This window comes from Hemitrygon akajei, unplaced genomic scaffold (assembly GCF_048418815.1).
Source record: "Hemitrygon akajei unplaced genomic scaffold, sHemAka1.3 Scf000113, whole genome shotgun sequence".
NCBI lineage: Eukaryota > Metazoa > Chordata > Chondrichthyes > Myliobatiformes > Dasyatidae > Hemitrygon > Hemitrygon akajei.
The window spans coordinates 1965062-1972435 of NW_027331999.1; the positions used below are offsets into that span (position 1 = coordinate 1965062).

The 7374-nt window shown below is 46.1% G+C and overlaps 1 protein-coding gene across 1 annotated transcript in view; it reads left to right on the forward strand.

Moving 5' to 3' along the window:
- Nucleotides 1–2010, forward strand: part of LOC140723428 (uncharacterized) — a 91746-nt gene extending 89736 nt beyond the window's left edge. Inside the window, exon 5 of the mRNA XM_073037995.1 lies at nt 1802–2010. The gene's annotated coding sequence lies outside the window, so the exon portion shown is untranslated. The remainder of the gene's footprint in view (nt 1–1801) is intronic.
- The last annotated feature ends 5364 nt before the right edge of the window (nt 2011–7374 follow it).

The following is a 7374-nucleotide window of genomic DNA, read 5'->3' on the forward strand; positions in this document are numbered from 1 at the left end:
GTTTTACGTCATTTCAACTATCATTAATAGCGGATCAACCCCTTGGCCTCGCTCCACCAACTGTAGCTGATGGGAAAGAGGCTCTTTTTCTCTTTGTGTTGATGGGAAGAAGAATAATTTAGTGAGGCAATGAATGAGACAAAACACATTTCCAAACCTCCCAAATGGTTGCTCTCCTCCCCTGTTAACATTTATCACTTCCAAAATTCAATATTTTCTATTCATATAGATGCAATAATAATAAAGATTCAAGCTTCTTTAACTTTTTATATATTTAAAGACTAAACAGGGTCTGTATAGTTCTAACCATGTAACACCCATCATGTGAGGATATTGTGAGTATCGACACTCACAGGTACACTTCCTGTCCAACCATTTCTGCGAGAGAAACGGTACAAGGCAGAGTTGCCAACCTACCACTTTTGAGACTAATATTCAGCAATATTCCTGGCTTTAGCAATAGTTCATCAGACGTTCTTTTTTCATACTCGATTACTTGGTTCCAATTTAGGGGCTAAAAGTGTAAAAAATGAATTGCTTTATTTCTGTTATTTTTATACCTCTGAGGAACACTGCTAAGCGCTGCGGGTCCTGCCGTCTGCTCTGACTCAGTCGTATTAGTGAGGCTACATCTGTAGTGGTCCATGGATTATTCGCTAATCCTAAAGTAAATTTTTCTCACATACAACCCTTTGACTTCTAAGCAAACAAAGTTATTTTACTTGCTTGATAATTATATTCTATGATAATCAGCTAAGTGCAACCATGCAATACTTTGTCATATTATTAAATTAAGTATTATATGTTTAATTGTACCAGTTATACACTGAAATGTAGCGATAGCCTATAATCTTGTTAATATCTTAGCTATCACTATATTTCTGTGGAGCTCTAGAATTCATATATTTCTTTCATCTTGGTTTACTGCTTGACGTTACAAGAAGCCCTATATCTGTCACACCCAATTTGTGTACCTGCTCATTACACGAATGGGGCAAGGAAGTTGTTCAGTACATGAAAGGAGCAGGTACACAAATTGGGTGTCACAAACTAGGGGTGATTGATAAGTTCCTGGCCTAAGGTGGAAGGATTCAATTTTACAAAACCTAGCAATCTTCAATTATCTGAAACAGAAATACCACAAAAGTTATTAGTTTCAAACTTTCTGCATAATCACTCAAAGAGTTGAACTACACGTGCAGGTACCGAGAGCTGTATAACTTCAGGCCGCGAACTTATCAATCAACCAACCTCCCCCCCCGTACAGCTCCGACAGCTAAAAAATTGCCACTGCACCCCTGCTCCAGCCGTCCGGTAGAGCTCGGACCCGGCTCTTTCCCAATGCAACCGGCCCACATTTACACAACACCGGGATCATTCCCTACTCACCCCTGCTCGAATCAGAGAACCGCCAAACAGCTGCAGTCGGCACCGCGCATGCGTTCACAGGCGTTTCTCCGCAGCGCCACCGGTGGCCGGAGGTCTGCTAATTGTTGCCGACGGCCGGCGATCCGCACAGCGCCACCAGTGGCCGGAGATCCGCACAGCGCCACCAGTGACCGGAGGCCGGAGGGACAACGGAGAGGAAAATCACAAACACGACAAAGTCTGCAGATCCTGGAAATCCAAAGCAACACAAACAAAATGCTGGCCGAACACAGCAGGCCGGGTAGCAACGGGAATGGAAACCGGAATGAAAATGTTTGGACACCGGGAAGTCCCGCTCGGAGCGGATAGTTCAAAGGTTAGTTTATTATTAAAGCAGATATCCATAAACAACTGTGTTTTTTTTCTTCTCCAGAGAACCACGAAACAAAGAAAGAGAATGAAAGTCGTTCACAGAGAAAAATCAAACCTACCCCACCCCCCGGATCAAGAAGTACGGGATCCCAATCTTCAAACCCCAAAAACCACACCTCCCGCACAAAAGGGAACAATAATATCGACACCCGATAAAAACACCCCTACCCCGCACAACCGCGGAGGAGCCGGTATCACCAGTGTGGAGGCTGCCGCATCGGGAGCAGCGGACACAACGGGCGACCCCGGAAGATTCACAGGTGAAGTGTCGCCTCACCTGGAAGGATGTTTGGACAACGGAGAGAGTTCGGCCGTCCACTGTGAAACCCCCGAACTCCGCATCAAATCCGTCCAAACGAATCTGGGTGAACTTTAATGACCAATAATATAATTCCTCTCAGCGCTCAGCTGTCTGAGTGATTCCCTGACTCTGAGAGGAAGGGGTATCTATGGTCCACACTGTCAGGGTGTTGAGTTTACCAGGAGACAAAGACTGCGGGGACGAGAGGTTTTCTGTTGACTAATACACTGTGTGTGGACCCTGCTGGCAATTCTGGTGTTGTGACCCGAATCGAGACAAACACCACGCTGCCCACTCCACCAACAACACGGCACAGCCGGACACATAACAGGGGACTTTACATCCCACAACACTGGATTCAGTGATGAAACCCGTGATTAATGTTGTTGTCCCACTGAAAAGTCCATTAAGGTGCTTTTAAATGCCAGCGCTCTCCCACAGGTGACGTCAGACACAGCTCCTCCCCCCACGCGCGACTGACGTCACACATGGGCTCCCGACACCGGGTTCTGCCCTCACGTGCGCGGTGTCTTACGTCACCCACGCGCTGCTGTGCTCGAGCTTTATCGGTTTAACGGCTGGGCTAATAATCACGTGACCAGCCCCTCCCCCACCGCTGTCAACAGAGGATTCAGGAGCTGCGCTATTCCCATTGGTGCGAAGCGATGTCAATCACTGGTTACAACCAGTCGCGGAGGCGGACAGGCCGAGTGGGCGTTACCCCGCTGAGCTCGTCTCCCGCTCGAGCGCCGACCGCCTCCTCAGAGCGGAGAAAACCTCAAAGTAAATGCCCGCTTTCTGATTTATTTCCATTTCCCTCCGAGGGAAGTTGGGGCGTTTGTGAAGCGTCTCCTGCGGCCGGAGTCTGATGTATCGCTGAGAGGTAGGAGGAGACCGCTCGGCCCGTCGGTTTGATGCCGGTTCCCCGGGGAGGGAGGGAGAGGGGGGATTTTATTGAAAGGATGAAGATGGTGAGAGAGGGGGCGGACAGGATGTTTGTCCCGGTGGGGACAGGAGGGGCTCATCTGTGGAAATGTCTGAGCCCACGGTGGTGGCGAGCAGAGGGATTCACCACATTGGGGGCAAACACCGGCAGACTGTTGCCCTGCAAGCGGGGCCAGTGGTCCGGGCAAAGTGACAATTATTTGTGCTTTGTTGAGATTGTACCTGGAATATGGTGTAAAATCCCGCTCCCCATACTAACACGGGTTATACAGACCAAAGAACAAACTGTCGGAGGAACTCAGTGGGTCGGGCAGCATCTGTGGAGGGAAATGGACCGTCAACATTTCGGGCCGAGACCCTCCCTCTGGACTGAGAGTGGACGGGAAATAGTCAGAGAAAAGAGGTGAGGGGTGGGGATGGGGCAAAAGCTGGGGAGTGAGAGGTGGATCCAGGTGGGGGTGGGGGGAGGTGGAAATAGTGACAGGGGTGGGAGGTGAGTGGTTGGGGCAAATCGGGGCTGCAGAAGATGGAAATTAATTCCATAGAGGATGAAGAAAGAGGTTAGAGAGTATTTGTTATAGAGAGTGCGATGAAGATTCACCTGACTGATCCCTGGAGTGGTGGGGTCATCATATGAAGAAAGATCAAATGGGATAACCCTTTCATTCGGAGAATCGAGGACTGAGAGGTGAACACATTGAGATTCACAACATCATTACCGGCTGGACCAGGGATCCCAGTCTCTGAAAAAGGGCGTGGACTGTCCGGGACTGAGATGAGGGGAAATGTCTCCACTCCGAGGGTGATGAATATCTGTAAATCCCCTCCACAGAGGGCGGTGAAGACTCAGTGATCGTCCTCACATAAAACAGAGGCCAGCAGATGTGTGGAGACCGAAGGGATCGAGGAAATGAGGATCGGGCAGAAACATGTGGCTGAGATGGGAGAACAGCCGCCATCTTGCTGATGGTTAGAGGGGCTGAATGGCCTCCTGCTGTTTCTCACTTGATGTTTCAGTGTTCCTGTCCAGCAAGGCTCCGGAGGAATGTGAATAGAAATTAGTGTTTATAAACACAGAACTGATTTAAATGAAATGTGAATATTTCCTGATTGGGTCTGAATTATGTTTTGGACTGGGATGGGAATCGAGCCCGTGACTCTGTGACCTGAGGGTGGAGGAAAAGGGATTGGGGTAGATATGGTGTGGAAAAGTAGACATGTATCTGGTGTAAATATGGAATAATGTGGGGAATGCGGCGGATGGGTCGGGCAGCGTGTGAGGGGAGAGGAGCAGAGTCATCGGTTCAGGTGGGAGACTCTCCACCCGTCACCTGATCCCGTTTCCCGTTCACGTTTTTCCGCAGATCTGCAGCATCTGCGGGTCACTGCTCTACGTGTACGTGTAGCTTCACCTTTCCCCGTTCAGACAAGGCAGTGAGATCCGGATCGGTCACGTCCTCTCGTTGTGGGTGGACAATGTTTTTTTTCTGCAATATCTTCTGCATGTTTCATTCCACTGTTTCAACGTGCTGAAGTGTTGCCAATGTTTCTGGGTGTATGACCCATTTATGTGAGAATTTAGCCATTTGTATTTCTCTGAGCTTCTCATAAATGTGTAAAGTTTAGTTCAGCTTCACTTCAGAATTACCAAAGCAACAACCCAGTCAAATAGTTCCACACAATTAAAATGGGGAATTTATTATCATCATGTACTGAGCTACAGTGAAAATCCTGCCTGACGTACCATCCACACAGATCAACACATTACAACAGTACATTGAGCTGATATACGACAGAACAATCACTGTAACAAAGCATTATGGCTGCAGAGAAAGCGCAGTGCAGATAGACATATGGTGCATGGTCACGTCGAGTTACATTGTGAGGTCGAATCCATTTTATCATTCATTTGGCTTATAACTGCAGGCAGGAAGACATCCTTCAGCCTGGTAGAACGCGCTTTAAGGCTTTTGTATCTCTCCGCCAATGTTGGAGCGGGTTTGCAGCAAGAATGTCCAGATTGTGAGGTTCTTTGAGTACATGACCTGCTTTTCCGAGGGAGGGGAAGTGTAGGAAGAGTCCATGGAGGGGAGGCCTGTTTCTCTGATGTTCTCTGATCTCCAAAGTTCTCTGCAGTTCCTTGCAGTCATGGGCAGAGCAGTAGCCATACGAAGGCGTGAAGTATCGACAAGGAGTTCAGAGACCTCGGCCTTCACCCTGCCTTGTGTAGCTGGATCCTGGACTTCCTGTCAGATCGCCGGCAGGTGGTAACAGTGGGCTCCATCTCCTCTGTCTCTCTGACTCTCAGCACACATACCCCACAGGGTTGTCTCTTTGGCCCCCTCCTTTACTCTCTGTGCACCCATGACTTGTGTTGCCACCCACAGCTCCAATCTGCTATTTAAATTTGCTGACAGCACTACATTGATTGGCCTAATTTGAAATACTGATAACAATCAATCAAATGCCTTCTGACAAGGCTCGATCCAAACAAACTTTTCACCCTTCTTCAGGAGATTGGTCAGAGGAAGAGTGATATCAGCAAAGTTCTTACAGAACTTACGATAATATCCATCCATTCCCAGAAACCTTCTAAGAGCCTTCTTAGCAGTCAGAATAGGAACTTGAGAAACTGCCTGGACTTTTGCCCGAACAGGAGCCAACTTCCTTTGACCTACAACATAGCCAAGACAGGTCACACTGGCATGGCCAAATTCACTCTTAGCCAAGTTAACTGTAAGGTTGTCCAATGAAAGCCTGTCAAATAGCTTTTCTACTGCAGAGCTATGCTCTTCCCAAGTGCCACTCCCTGTAACTAAGTCATCAATATCGGTATCTGTGTGTTCTAACCCTCGAATTACAAAATCAATCATTCTCTGGGATGTTCCTGGAGCATTTTTCCTTCCAAAAGGCAAAACATTGTATTCATACAACCCAGATGGTGTCACAAATGCAGAAATTTCTCTACCTCTGTCCGTCAATGGAAAACACCAATACCCTTTCAACAGATCAATCTTTGTAAGAAATTAGCTTTTCCAGCCTTATCGATGCAATCATCCACCCTAGGTATAGCATAGGCATCTGTATTTGTTACTGCATTTACCTTTCTATAATCAGTGCAAAATCTAACACTACAATCAGGTTTGGGCACAATAATGCAGGGTGACTCCAATCTCATTTTGAAGGCCTAATAATACCATTCTCCAGCATATACTCAATTCCCTGGTCAGCCAATTTACACTTTTCTACGTTCATGCGAAGTGGGTGTTGTTTAATCAGTTTGGCTGGACCAACATCTACATCATGTACCACGACCGTGGTTTGCTTGGGAACATCGGGAAATAAATCTTTAAACTTCAGAATTAATTCCTTCAGCTGTTGTTGTTGCTTTGGCTGCAGATGAGACAACTTGTTAGCAATGTTTTTTTGAACAACCAAGTTCATTCGCCTAACTGGGACTATGTTTGGCTCGTGAAAAGTCTCAGACGAGTCAATTGTTTCATTCTCAGGGTTGCCAGTTTCATTTGTTTTGACAACAACACACACAGATGGTACCTGCTTGTCAAAAAAGGCTTTATCATATTTATGTGTACCACCTGTGTTAGTTCAAGTCAGTTGGGTGTTTTAATAACATAATTCACATCATTAATTTGGGAGATTATTTCATACGGTCTATTGAATTTCGCCTGAAGTGGATTCGTCAACATAAGGCAAGCACCTTATCTCACACCCGGTATTTTCTTTCGCGAGCACTGTTATCAAACCACAACTTCATTTTGTTTTGAGAAATCTTTAAGTTTTGTCTCGCTAGACTACAGGCTTGGTGTAGTTTATTTTTGAACTTCAAAACATAGTCTAACGAGTTAACAGCAATCCACTGTTCCTTTAAACAAGGTCAAAGGTCACTCTGCGACCAAATACAAGTTCAAATGGAGTAAAGCCCAGTGATTCCTGTACTGACTCTCTTTCTGTGGACTAAAGCAAATGTATTCCTTCATTCCAGTCTTTTCCATTTTCAACACAATATGTCTTAATCATTGTTTTGAGGGTAGAATGAAATCTTTCTAAAGCCCCTTGTGATTCTGTATGGTATGCAGATGATGCAATTTGTTTTGCTCCCAGTTCAGAAATTACCTGCTGGAATAATCCAGATGTAAAATTACATCCTTGATCAGACTGGATTTCTTAAGGCAAATCGAATAAAGTGAAAATCTTGGTAGATAGATAGATAGATAGATACTTTATTCATCCCCATGGGGAAATTCAACCTTTTTTCCAATGTCCCATACACTTGTTGTAGCAAAAACTAATTACATACAATACTTAAC